We start from the raw sequence: 14,144 nt of genomic DNA, 5'->3' as shown, positions 1-14,144 counted from the left end.
TTTTAGAAATTGTTTTTAACTCTTTAATTGCTGTACAACTTATCCCTTTGTGGATAAAATGATCCCTTAAAATGCCAAAGTGATAACAGAATTAGTTAAGAAAAAGATTTTGAACACTAATCAGTCAAGAGCCTTCATTTTCTGTGACAAAAGTCTTGGAACAATCCAAAGGCAATGGCAACTAAAGGAAAATACTTACTAATGGTAACATAAAATTAATAGATTCACAGAGACTTGACACTATGGAGCAGTCTGACAATAATTGAAGAGACTCAATATTTCTAAGAAAATTTAGTAATTCATAATAGTACTTGGTAGGGAGGCTACTTCATCACAATTTGCAGCTGGTTTCCAAAACAGTTAAAAAGATAAGAGGAACAGTTTCCAGAAATAGAAGATATAGGAATTTACCGACCGGCCTGGTGCTCATGAGATAGAAGACCCTGTGGCAGGGACATGATTTCAGATTTGTTTGGGGGGAGAAGGGACCTGTGCATGCCCTGAGGGGAGGGGGAAGAGAGTGAAAGCATATGGGGGCAGATGAGGACAATGGCTTCAGCAGTGTTACTGAACGTGCTCAGTACAAGCCAAGTAGGAAATTGGAGGGGGAGGGGCTGATTCCATTCATCCTCCCCACACATACATATCACCTCTTTCCAGGGCTACTAAGGCACTGGAAAACTCTAGTTTTGGCAGTGGGGCAGATAACTTAGCAATTAACTGACAGGAGCACTGTATCTAATTCCTACATAAAAGAAAGAAAATTTAAATATTAGACCCACTCAGCTCTAATATTAACGTTCTGACACCTTGTGGCAAGTCACTTAAGGAACATTGATTAGCCTGAAAATTTTAATATATATTCTTACTTCCTTACTAACTGCAGAGAGAGAGAGAGAGAGAGAGATTGTCAGAACTCTTGGGCTTTATCTCAGCTCTGGAAATAGAGTGGAGTGGAGTGCAGTGGTTACAGCAGAGGGCAGATATATAAAGCCCAAATGTAAGATCAGAATGGCCATGCTGGGTAAGACTAATGATCTATCTAGCCCAGTATCCTGTCTTCCAACACTGGCCAATGCCAGGTGTCTCAGAAGGCATGAACAGAAGAGGCATTCATCAAATGATCCATCCCCTGTTTCCCATTCCCAGCTTCCAGCAAACAGAAGCTAGGGATACTATTTCTGCTCATTCTAGCTAGTAGCCATTGATGGACCTAAACTCCTTGAACTTATTTTGTTCTTATTGGAACCCTGAGTTTGGACCTTTCCACCATCTCGTGTCAAAGAGTTCCACAGGTGACTGTGAAGAAATAATTTGTTTTAAATCAGCTGCCTAGAAAGTTAATTTAATTTTGTGTTGTTAGTAAAGGAGTACATAACATTTTTGCTTCTATTTTTCCACACCATTCATAATTTTCTAGACCTGTAACATAGGCCCTCAGCCTTTACTCATTTTTCCAAGCTGAAAAGTCCCAGCCTTGTTAATCTCTCCTTATATGGAAGCTGTTCCTTACCTCTAATCATTTCTGTTGCCCTTTCTTTATCTTTTCAAAATCCAATAGATCCTTATTAAGACAGGATGACCAAATCTGCATACAATATTTGAGATATGAGCATACCATGACTTTATATTGAGGCAATATATTTTCTGTCTTATTATCTATTGCTTTTTTAATGATTCCCAATATTATGTTAGTTTTTAGACTGACACTGCCCATTCAGCAGATGTTGTCAGAATCCACAATGATTCCAAGATCTTGTTCTTGATTGATAACAGCTATTTTAGATCTCATCAGTTTTTGTATTTATAGTTGGGATTATATTTTTCCATTTGCATTACTTTGCATTTCTCAACACTGAATTCCATTTGCCATTGTGTTACCCAATCACCCAGTTTTGTGAGCTCCCTTTGTAATTCTTTGCAGTCAGCTTTGGATTTAATTATTTTGGGTAATTTTGTAGCATCTGCAAATTTTGCCACCTTGCTATATACCCCTTTTTCAAAACATTTACAAGTTTAACAGTACTGGTCCAAATTCAAATCCCAGCAGCAGAACACTCATTGCTACTCTTTTCCACCCCATCTTTTAAGTATCTGGCAATGTTTTCATGATGATCTAACGATCCTTTAATTACTGGAATGCCAAGTCTTTTGTTATTCTTAATCACCTTCCTCCCTTTTTTTATATCAAACTCCCTGCCTCAAAGGCAAAGCTGCAAGCAGCTCAAACTCTGTTTTAGTTAAGAGCATGCTTTGGAGAATGCAACTTTAAGCAGACCTCAAATATGAAATCCAAGGGGTTCAAACCTTCAAAGGGGACTACTACCCTCCCTAGCCCCCCTTTAGATGCAACCCATGCTTTGTGGACTGAGCCCTTTCTGCCTCCTTCCTACTTTTAGCATCCACAATGCAGCAGCATTGTGTTTACCACAGGCTAGCAATGAGAGTACATACCAGGGATTCTAGCCAGGCTTGTACATCCCCATATCTTCACTGCTATTTTTAGCTGAGCTAGCTAGATTAAAGCTAGTGCAGGTATACCTAATCAATTACACTCATACCTCTGATCAGAGTCTCTGTCCCAAGGAGCATACATTCCAACATCCTGAAAATACTCGCGTGATTAAGTAACTCTGTGAACCAGTGTTTGCAGGATTTCAAAGAGGCAATGAGTAACACATAATAAGATGTAAAGGGAAGGGAGGACAAGGTTAACAGTAATGAAATCTTACAGATACTTTGTTAACTAGGGCAGAACTTGAATATTTCAATTCATTTGAACTATTAACTAACATTCAAAGTATTTTACCATTAAATCCACCACTCTTTTTAGGGTTGCCATCTTTCTAATTGCCGATAACTAGACCCCGAAGGGCTTGCCTTCTGCACCGTCTCTTTCCCTCAAAACCCTGCCCCCAATCTGTCCCTTCTCTCATGGGGACAGGTGCATAATTTGCTCCTCTTCTCCCCCTCCCTCTGTTGCTTGATGAATCATCTCCACTCTTGCCCTCCTCCCAGCTCTCTCTGCTGAAGCATGGACCAGGCCTTAGCGATCCTTCCAGTGGAAAAAGAAGCCTATGAAATGGATTGTATGTACATTCTTTACCCTCTTATGTATTCTTCTCCAATCTGTTTTGTAGAACTTGCGCAATTAAGATTCTTTTAAATTTACATAAGGACAGGGCAGCACTGGCTATTGGTACATAAAGCCAGTGCTTTCATAGGTCAGGCTAACTGGCATTCTAAATAGCAGAGAAGAATGAATGGATAAGGAGATTGAACTCCAGGCTTCTGAAGTTGACACTATATACTATAACCAATACAATAATAACCCCTGGTTAGATGTGGTCCTGAGAGGACTTCACTCACCAAACTGACAGTCTTTCACTTTATTAAACAGCATTATATTTCAACTCATCTGTTTGTTTCTAAAGATATGCATCCTAGATTGAAGGAATCAGAATATACAATGCATCTTCAATATTATTCTTTATTGATGACCATGCTGTCATTATATACATAGAAGATACTTCAAGGACTTCAGAACTTTAAAAGCTATCACCTGGGTGACTCTGCACATAAACTTAATTTAGGAAACTATTAAATTCTTCAAAGTGAAATTTCAGAAAAGTTTAAATATTATTTTCCATTGTAGGAGAACACAACAAATCATTTTGACCTTGTTCTTTACTATGTCATACCACAAAGTGATTTTTGTTTCTATGTTCAGTTGGCTTGTAATAGAGAATTTGCATTGCCAATTTTGATTTTAAATGATCAACAGATGCAGTTAACAACTGTTAAACTATTTCATGGAAAATATTAACACATTGCAAGCTATGTTTTAAAAAAGAACAAAGGAGTAGCTTACAGTTCCCTGAGTGAAAATAATGTAGTCTTTGCATGGACAAAACTTACCGGATCCAGACATAGATATTATATATATAGTTATCATAGAATGAATCACTTACTGTTGACATATTACAAACAGTAATTTAATAACCTCTGACTTGCTTTGGCTGGTGTCAATAAATCTCCTGACCAAGCAAAGGGTAAGTGAATTTACTGTAAGTGCATCCTTAAGAAAAGTGTAAGTTTAAAAAAAATAGCATCTATTTAGATTGTATTGAATTTTTTCTCCTTTTTATGGCCATCACAAAATGTTCTCCCTGCTGGGACTGAGTGAGAGCTACTACTTGGATAACCTGCAAAAAGGAGACTGTACTGTAAATATTCCACAGAAAAAAAACACAGAAATAATGCTCAGAAAAATCTTTCCAATCTGAATGATTAAAATCACAAGTGAATCCACTCATCACTGCCCAGGCACTATGTGCAGCAAGCATTACAAAATGTGAAGCAACTTGGTGGCATTTATATTAGAGCTGAACTGTCTCCATTAGAATAATATTTTGCTTCATTCACAGTAACTTGTCACTTTTTATACAGCAGTTGTCAATGTCTTTGAGGAACTAAACAGATTAACATACACGAGCAGTTGGCTCTTTATTACATGTTCCATTACTTTATTACGTTCAGGGTCTACATTACTATTTATATAATACACTGAAAGCTGGCGGGCTTCCAGTAGTTATTCAGTTGTGGCCATAGTAGCACCTCTTTTGTTATGGTGATAGTGGATACTTAATAGCCAGCTGAAGGTTATTTATTGGCAAGCTGGACAATATCCAGTACTGAAAATCTAAGTCACTTACTTTTCTGATTAGTTAACAGATAAAATAGCAGCCAGCTACAAGAGGATTTTTTAATTGTTTAATTTTTCAAAAATTAAATAATTTTGAATTGAGTTTTTGTAATTGGTTTTAATCTAAATGCAGAGCCCATGTTAAATATAACCATGGAAAAAAGTTGTGGGCTTATTTTGTTGATATATCAAAAATATAAACAGAACTTTCGTAATTAATTACAATCAATATTATTGTCTGGTTCCATATTTCCTCCATTCACCTATACATTCTGAGACCTTTTCCCCAGTAAAAGAAATAATTTACTGATACAGGCAGCAGTGGCTCACTCATTGATATTAATAATTTCATATTGCTAGGCCATAGGTTTTTTTAAAAAACAACCAATTGCATTACAAAAGAAACAAACAAATTAACATTTTTCACTAAAATATTTTCTAAAGTGACAGTAGAGTCAGTTATTTGCATCAGAAGCAACGGTCCAGTATGGTGCTGGTTTTTTTATGGTGATTGTATTTCTAAGACAACCAAGTCAGACACACTTCACATGGTTCTGGTGCAACTTACTGTCAAATATAACGAAACAAGAGTCCAAAGGACTGAATTATTTCAGACCATAGCGCTTGTCAAGGTTTCAAAATACTTTTCTATCTCGATATAACAATAGTGCATATTTTATTTGAGTGTCAGAAGACATATGGCTATTTAAGCAAGAATTATGATGATCGACCCTGATTTTGCACAGCTTTATGCTCTTAAAACCTGAATGTTTGACTTAGTGAAAACACATGTATTATTCTTTCATGGAATCTTCATTGTTCCCAGACAAGGAACAGGCTAACATCATCCAAATGATGGTTAGCAGGAAATAGGTAATTTAGGGACCACTCCTGGAAGACATGCAGATATTACAGAACCTAAAATAATTTGTATTTTTAAAATGAATCTCCTCCCTCACAAAATGTGTTTTAATTTATAAATGGGACAGAGATTGTCTGACAGCTTAAACATGCTACTATTATACAGAGTAACTTGATTTTTCCCCCCTGTTTCTGCCATGTAAAGCAGTACATTTTAAAGATCAATATAGCTATGTAATAGTTCATGTTTACTCTCAGGTAACAGGGGTTATAACACAGCAGAACAGTATGCAGCAGCAGTGTTTAAAGTTCACTGCACTGTAGCCTCAGAAGTTATTTGTAGGCATTTTGTTTCTTGGTCAGCCTAGCAACATGACATTTTCTATATTTTTACTTTTAAAATGTATGGACATATCAATAAAAATTATAAATAGATTCTTGCAATTTCTGGCAAAAATGTTCACAAGGAAGACACTAACAGGACATGTAACTAGCTTAAGAAAAGACGGGTAGCTATGTTAGCGTGCATCTGAAAAACAACGAGGAGTCCTGTGGCACCTTAGGGACTAAATCTGTTATTTCCTAAGGTGCCACAGGACTTCTCATCTTTGTTTTATAAGAAGTAGGTGACTCATTTAGAACATTCAGGGCATGTCTATACAGCAGTTTTATTTTGGAATAACTGATGTTATTCTGAAACAACAAAGTGAGCCTCTACACAGCAAGCCCATTATTTTGAAATAATGTCAAGCTGGAGAATTTTTTACTCTGATACCTGTAACCCTCATTTCACAAGGGGTAAGAGAAATTGAAGGAAGAGTGTTCTTCCTTCAGCTTCCTACTGTGTAGACAGCACCAACAGCCGAATTAAGCTATTTTGACTTCAGCTATACAACTGACATAGCTTAAGTTGCGTAGCTTAATTTGACTTTTGCCCTGCTGTGTAGATGTGCCCTCTCTTCTGATGCAAAATAGAATACTGAAGGCATACTCTAGGTTGAGCATCAAAAGGAATAAATCACATTGTGTGTACAATACTGGGAAATGTTGCATTTTATATACACTCAGCACAATTGGCTTTAAATAGACTGTATCACAATGATGGACAAACTGTGGCTTGCGAGCCATGTGAGGCTCTCTTACAGTTAAAGTGCAGCTTTCAGAGCCCTTTTCCCCCCATTCATCACCTGCCAGACTGGGGGTGGGGAGCGTTTGGGATCTCTGTCTTGCAGCTGAGTGGCATGATAGGGGTTTTTGCTCACTAGGGACAGGGGTCTCAGGGACTGAGGCTTCAGCAGAAGTGAGGCTGAGGTCTGGAGCCCCATCAGGTGTTATCTGTGGGGCTGAAGCCATAAACTCCAGCAGGCGTGTCCCAGCTCTCAAACATCTGAAGACTGTTGTGTGCTGCTTGGAGGGTCAGGCCACACCTAGTATATCAGATTTTTGTTATTGTTGTAACTATTTTACAAGTGCACTTCTATTTTCAGCACATCCCCATCCTTTATGAATACAGAAGGTATTCATAGCATTAATCCGAAATTCCCAACTCCTAGCTATGCCATTTTGTCAGAATGTAAAAATAATTAATAAGCAGGTCATTAATATTATTTTTTTTAATTCTGACCATCTAATGAAAAGGATAAAGGCAAAGGGGGCTTATTCTTAAACCACTCGGTTACTTTCAAACACACAAAAACCTATTTGTATATTAGACTGTTCACCCTTCTGACCTGTGATGCACACAAGAGAGGAAAATTATCTGTACTATCATAATGACAAAGGCCCTAGTGATGGAGTTCATTGTGTTAGGTGCTGTACAAACAGAACAAAAACACATTCTCTGCCCCAAGGAGCTTACCATCCAAACATCAGGTAACAGATGGTATAGAAATACAGACAGTTGGAGAAGTATAAGAAAACAATGAGACTGTGTTGCTTTTCATTTGAAGATCATGTCAAGGAATCTCTTTCAGAATAAGACTGTCTTCACTGACACAAAGGTGTGGGGGTTTTATTTCAAAAAACACCCCGTGAAATAACTAATACGTAGGGTCCTCCCAAATTCATGGTACATTTTGGTTAATTTCATAGTCATATCATTTAAAAAATAGTAAATTTCATGATTTCAGGTACTTAAGTGTGAAATTTTACAGTGCTGTAATTGTATGAGTCCTGACTAAAAAGGAATTGGGGGTGGTTGCAAGATTGTCTTAGGGGGGTTTCAGTACTGCTACCTTTACCTCTGTGCTGCTGCAAGCAGCAGCACTGCCTTTAAAGCTGGACAGATGGAGCGTGATGGCTGGTTGCCAGAAACTCAGCTCTGGAAGGAGAGCCACAATCAGCAGCAGCATGGAAGTAAATATGACATGATGTGCTATTGCCACCCTTACTTCTGCACAGCTGCCTGCAGAGCTGAGACCTCCATCAGCAGCCGCCCGTCTCTAGCCACCCAGCTCTGACGGCAGCAACACAGAGGTAAGGATGGCAATACTATAATCCTCCCTTAAATGACCTTATGACCCCTCTGCATTTCCCTTTCAGGTCAGGACCCCCAGTTTGAAAAACTCTGGTCTCCCCATGCAATTAGTATTTATAGGGTAAAAGCACACAGAAGGCTAGATTTCAGGGTGCAGGAAGAGTTTCACAGACATGAATATGGCAGACCCCTACTAATATGGGATAGCTATTTCACCACAAAACTCTAAGAGGAGACAAGGCATTGGTAGTGTTTACTTCAAAGTAGTTACATGAGATCTACACTATACCCTGCTGCCCATAGTTGACCTAATCTAGTTTATCTAATAGTAAACACTATAAATGCCTTGTCTGCACTGTGTTTTTACAATAGAATAGCTAATATGCTTTCAGCTGAACTAACTCAAGCTGTAGTTTATATCCCTGACAGTGTGCCCATCTCAAGTTAAAAGCACCATAAGTGGTGTGTGTGGTTGTAGAGTTAAGGGCAACAATTCATTTATAATTCAAGTTAACTCTACAGTGAAGACAACCTCTAGCTATCTGATATAGTAACAATTTATTAGTAGAATTTTAAAAACCCTCTGCACAATAACTCTGGGTTTTATTTTTAAAGTCACATTTAATGTCACTAAAGAATTTCTCCAGCTAAAGTCATGCTTTTATTACATACATCCACAACATATATTTACAATATTATTCTATGACTGATCAAAAATATAATTACACAAACATGTTACACTGTATGGCTGTGTCTAGACTGGCAAGTTTTTCTGCAAAAGCCATTGCTTTTGCAGAAAAACTTGCCAGCTGAATACACTGGCCACTTGAATTTCCGCAAGATCACTGACAATCTCATGTAAGAAATCAGTGCTTCTTGCGGAAATACTATGCTGCTCCCATTTGGGCAAAAGTCCTTTTGCGCAAAAGGCCAGTGTAGACAGCTCAGATTTGTTTTGCGCAAAAAAGCCCCGATCGCGAAAATGGCTTTTAACTTTTCCGTTAAAAGCATTTGCGGAAAATCATGCCAGTCTAGACGTAGCCTATGAGTGGATACACAAATAGTGAGATATTTGGCTAATTTTAAACAGAAAAAGTCAGGAGAGCTACCTAGCAGAGAACAGAAGACAGAGCAGAAGTTAAGTCCAGGCAGAAATAGATATATTAGATATCCTCCACACATGGGCTGTTCTTGCAGCAGGTGTACTTTATATACCTCTTCACTTTATCACCAACCGATATACTTAACTGTTGAGCCTCTTCCAAACAAAGGGAAAAAATAACTCAGAAGTAGACTTTAGAGAGCAGAGTTAAACTCTATTAAAAAGCAGCAAAGACTGAAGGAGCCAAAAAGAAATTGCTCCCACACTGCTGGCAATAATTAGGAGTTACAAATCAGCCCAGATGTATTAACCCAAAGAAATTAGGGAGGGGGTGTGAAACAGGGCAAGGAGAGGGGTATCATTTTAACATATTCCCTCCTCCTCCTCTCTTTTCAGCTATTAGATCAAACTTATGTTGAAGATGATGGAGAAATAATACACTCTCCATCAACCCACCCAGAGCAGGCAACAGGAATTCCCAGAAGAGGAAATTGCAGTATCCAGTCAGCCTCCTCATTTCCACTGGCAGAGCCTGCTACAAAGAGTCTCACCCCCTTCCTCACAGACCTTAGCACAGTTTGCTTTCACCCGGTCTTGTCATCAGTCATCTTGTTCCTGTTCACCCACTAGCCGCTCAACCCCTTCTCTGCCAGTCACAAACCATTCAACAGACAGCCATTCTCATGCTTTACCACCACCTCTTCTCTCATGGATACCTTTCTCCAGTCACCCTTCCTCACTCTATGTCTGACAGCATTCTCGCCTGTAACCCTTCTATTCCAGTCAGACACATCAGTCCACCCTAAACCCCATCTCCCCAGACAGCCCCTTTCCCATTTTCCTTAGCCTTCCCACCAAATCATCCGGTCAGGCCCCACCCTCACACTTGCCCTCCCCAAGCCAGCCCTGTGACCTCCTCTTCCCCCCCTAGACAGACAGCTCTGGACATGGGCAGGAGGAGAATAGCTCTCAAGCTACAAGCCTCTACAGTAGGAGTTAGGCTTCTTGTTTTGCTCAGCATCTGTGGGAAGGTCACTTCAGGACTGCAGCTGTCACTCTAACCCCATCCCAGGGCTGCTCAGCACACACGGCCCAGCCCCACTGCAACCACCCCTCAAGCCCATTGCAATTTCCCTCAAAATCCCCAGTGCCCCGCCCCACAGCACCCCCACAGCTCAACTCAGCCCACCCAATTCCACAGCACCCAACCCCATACCCAGCCCTACTGCAACCATCCCCCGTGCCCAGTCCACCTCACCCAGCGGCACTGCAACTGCCCTCCAATGCCCAGCCCCACAGCAGCTACCAGTTACCCCGCTGCAGGGGGGTGTCCCAGGCCCTTCGCACCCAGCCTGCCCCGCTGCGCAGCCCGCGACAGGCTCCCAGATACCCCCGACGCCCCCTTCCAGATACAAATCCCTGGGGGGAGGGGCTGTCCCTGCTCCCGTCGAGCCCCCGCAGCAAAGTCCTTCGCAGCGCGTCCCCCCTCGCCCCACCACCGAGAGCGTCCCAGCGTGTCCCGGGCGGGCTCGCCCCACGCCCAAGCCGCGCAGCTCGGCCTCAGCCCCCCGCCGAGGGGCGGGCTCCTCCTCGCCCGCCCGGGCTGCAGCCCTGCGGCGCCGCTCACCTTTCTCTGCGCGCTCGGGACTCGCCGCCTCTCGCCGCGCTCCCCACCTCCGCCCGGCGCGGGGGCGGCGGCAGCTCCGCCCTGCACCTGCCGCGCTTGCTGCTTCCCCGCCCGCAGCGTGGGGAGAGAGCGGCCGCGGGGTCCTCCCCGGGCACCTGAGCAAGGGAGCCCGGTCCACCCTCGCCTGGGGCCGCTAGGTGAAGGACAGGTCGTACGCCTCCTCCCCGCCCGGGAGCTGGGCTGTCAGAGCCCTGCCGAGCACACCCCCGCCACCGCCCCGCGGGGGGAGGGCAGGCCCGGCTGATTTAAGGAGCTGAAAATGTGGGGACGGTGAAGGGGGCTTAGAAAGCCCCACGGCGAGGTTTGGAGCGCCCCGTGTTGCTGCTGGAAGCAAGGTTCCCGGGGGGATTAGAAGGTACCTGTATAGAACGAAAGTCGGCTTGAGGGCTAGCCAGAGAGGGGAGCCTAGAGGCAGAGGTGCAAGTGTCAACCTATTATTCAGCCACATAAACTGTAGGAGACTGAATGCAATTGACGTGGCTCCAGCTTTTCATTCCTTGGCGGGGCTTGCTTTTGTTTGGTTGTAAGGGTAGGACAGGACTCTGAACTTGTCACTGCCGCGTGCTTTGTGTTTTTAAACAAGCTTTGGACCGATCCAGAGGCCAGGGAAGGGCCTTTGGCGCGTTTTGTATAAATGGAATAAATATATTTGAAAAATAATGTCATACAGTACCTGTAATCCTAAAGCACTTCCCAAGTCTTGGCCCTGATCCTGCAAGCACTTTTGCAAATGTGTAAGAAGTGTGTGAAGGGCATACACTAAGGACATACCTATACTACAGAGGTCGCTCATCTAGCATTCGATTCAGGGGGGTCTAGTGTAGACCCGCCCAAATTGAATAGTGAGGGTAGACCCCACCGCCGATTGGTACTCCTCATTCTTCCAGGACCAAGGGAAGCTGATGGGAGCATGTGCTCCTATCGGCCTACTGCAGTGTAGATGCTGCTGTGGCTTGGCTTATGATCAGTCAATTCCAGCTACGCATTTTGCATAGCTGGAGGGCTTACCTTAAGCTGATCTAGTATAGGCCAAAGCTAAGTGTGTATAGTATCGGGGCTATATATATATATATATGTTGCCATATTGATAAAATGTACAGCTTTAGGGGGATGCAGGGCCTGGGACACCCCCCTTTACCCTAGACCTCTCCCCACCCTGCTCTGCCCCCACTCTACCCTCTCCCTTGCTCCACTTCACCTCCACCTTGCCTCTTCCCATCCCTGCTCTGACCACTTCCTCAAAGCCCCTTTCCAAGTGATGGGGCCTTAGAGTCAACCATGGGGGCCTGGCACTGGCTTATTTCGGACTGGTTATTTCAAAATAGCAGTAGTGTGGATTGCTGCTATTTCAAAATAGCTATACCCCAGAGTAATTCAAAGTAATTGTTTCCCAGTGCTTCCTGGGGCTCTAAGTCAAGGTAGCATGTCCACATTAATAGAGCCTGCCTTGGACTAATTTTGAGGCCTGCCTTGGACTAATAGCATGGACACTATTTCAAAATTATTATTTGGAGAATTACTTCAAAATAAATTGCATCAGAATAATTTCCCAGTGTAGACATGCCCTTGTGTTACTGTAGTAATCCTACTGAGTTACCACTGTTGTTAGCCTGAACAAATGACTTATTTTTAGCAAAACATGGGGTTTTTTTTGTTATAACAATAAATCGTATATACTAAGGGCACTTAAAATCAAGATTGGCTATTAAGCATTTTATGGTATATTAATTTATCTTACTTTGTATTTTAATTAGCAAAACTGAAATTATGCAGCTGTTTGGCCTTGCTTTTCAAAGCCATAACAATTATTCGTAGTTATATGATATTTGGTTTTCAGCTAACAATAGCATGATATACAAAATGGCACTGTTAATTATTCCCCAGTGCTTCCTGGGGCTCTAAGTTGAGGTAGCATGTCCACATTAACGGAGCCTGCCTTGGACTAATGTCAAGACTTCCTTGTATTGTGGATACACTATTTTGAAATAATTATTTTGGGAGTTACTGTTTCAAAATCATTTCCTAGTGTAGACATGCCCTTTGTTTTGAAGAATATCAGGAACATAAAGAATCCCAACTAAAATAGTATTGGTCCATTACTAGATAAAAATGATAGAATTATCAACAATAATGCAAAACAGGAAATAGGATTGATAAAAATTTTGGTTCTGTATTTGGGAAAACAGTATATAATATTATATGATGATCATGAAAGACTTTCCATTCCAATAATAACTCAGGAAGATGTTAAACTGCATCTGCTTCAGTTAAATATTTTCAAATTAGCTAGTCTGAATAATTTGCATTTTAAAATAGTTTTAATTTTAAAAGCATGTCCCATGGAGCTCACTGGACAGTTTGTGTTGATTTTTCAATAACTCCTGCAACACTGGGAAAGTTCCAGAAGACTAAAGAAAGCTAATATTGTGCCAATATTTAATAAGGGTAAACAGAATGACATGAGTAATTATAGGCCAGACAGCTTGACATCTATCCTAGGCAAAATACTGCAGTGGTTGATCAAGAAAACTTTATTATTAAAGGATTGAAGAATAGTATCATTAATGCCATCAACATGGTTTTATGGAAAATGAATCTTGTCAAGGTAACTTGATATCCCTTTTGGGTGATAATGGTAAAAGTGTTTAAATGACCTATTAGAACAATGGTTTGCAAGTAGGGGAAAGAACACCTGATGGTACACAGAGGTCTTTCTAGGGGTGCATCAGATGACCTAGCTTTTTGTCTAGTTTTACTACAGGCTACATAAAAAGCACTAGTGAAGTCAGTACAAATTAAAATGTCATGCAAGGATTTGTTTATACTGCACTATATAAAATATGCTAAATGGAAGAACAGTATTTATATTCCAATTAATTTATTTTGGTATTTTATATATGGTAAAAAATGAGAATACAATTTTTTAGTAATATTGTGATGTGATACTTTTGTATGTTTATATCTGATTTTGTAAGCAAATAGTTTTTAAGTGAGGTGAAATTTTGGATATGCAAGACAAAAATCAGACTTTACTGTAGTCTGAAAGGTTGATAAATGTTGTAATAGACTTTTGTGTAAGGCATTTAACTTGGTACTGAAACATTTTGATTAAAAATTAGAATGATGTAAAATTCGAGTGGCGCACATGGATTAAAAACTAGCTGACAGATCTCACATTGTAACTGTAAATAGAGAACCATCATCAAGCACAAAGGGATCAGTTCTTGGCCCTACATTATATAAGATTTTTTTATCAATGGCCTAAAAGGAAACAATTATTTCTGGTAAGGTCTGCTGATGACACAAAGATGGG

General features: G+C 40.9%; 1 protein-coding gene across 31 annotated transcripts in view; it reads right to left on the bottom strand.

Annotated features, from left to right (window-relative positions):
• The window catches only part of LOC149525630 (uncharacterized), a 484,863-nt gene that overhangs the window by 394,784 nt on the left and 75,935 nt on the right, over positions 1-14,144 (bottom strand). For 3 of the 31 annotated variants that reach the window (XM_089770345.1, XM_089770352.1, XM_089770350.1), the window contains exon 1: positions 10,772-11,046. The exons of 25 other annotated variants lie outside the window; for them this stretch is intronic. The gene's annotated coding sequence lies outside the window, so the exon portion shown is untranslated. Of the gene's footprint in view, positions 1-10,771; positions 14,130-14,144 lie in introns of those variants that run through there. 3 more of the 31 variants (XR_016347242.1, XR_016347230.1, XM_089770385.1) reach the window with 3 other exon arrangements.

The sequence above is a fragment of the Pelodiscus sinensis genome, chromosome 1, assembly GCF_052426305.1.
Source record: "Pelodiscus sinensis isolate ZL-2025 chromosome 1, ASM5242630v1, whole genome shotgun sequence".
Taxonomy (NCBI): domain Eukaryota; kingdom Metazoa; phylum Chordata; order Testudines; family Trionychidae; genus Pelodiscus; species Pelodiscus sinensis.
This window is presented reverse-complemented; position numbering and strand designations above follow the sequence as displayed.